The following is a 211-nucleotide window of genomic DNA, read 5'->3' on the forward strand; positions in this document are numbered from 1 at the left end:
GAACTCTTGTTAGGTATATTTGGATTAATTATATTTATTCTTGCTTCAGAAAATATACGTTTAATAGACACAAAAAGTATGACTGGTTACAATTTGACTTCATAAAATGCTAATTGTCTGTCAAAATTCTAAATCGTTAATTTTATATTATAATATTACTATATTTTCATAATTTTACTTTAGTGTTTTTGAGCTATAACCTATATATTAT

This window comes from Acyrthosiphon pisum, chromosome X (genome assembly GCF_005508785.2).
Source record: "Acyrthosiphon pisum isolate AL4f chromosome X, pea_aphid_22Mar2018_4r6ur, whole genome shotgun sequence".
NCBI classification, from domain to species: Eukaryota; Metazoa; Arthropoda; class Insecta; order Hemiptera; family Aphididae; genus Acyrthosiphon; species Acyrthosiphon pisum.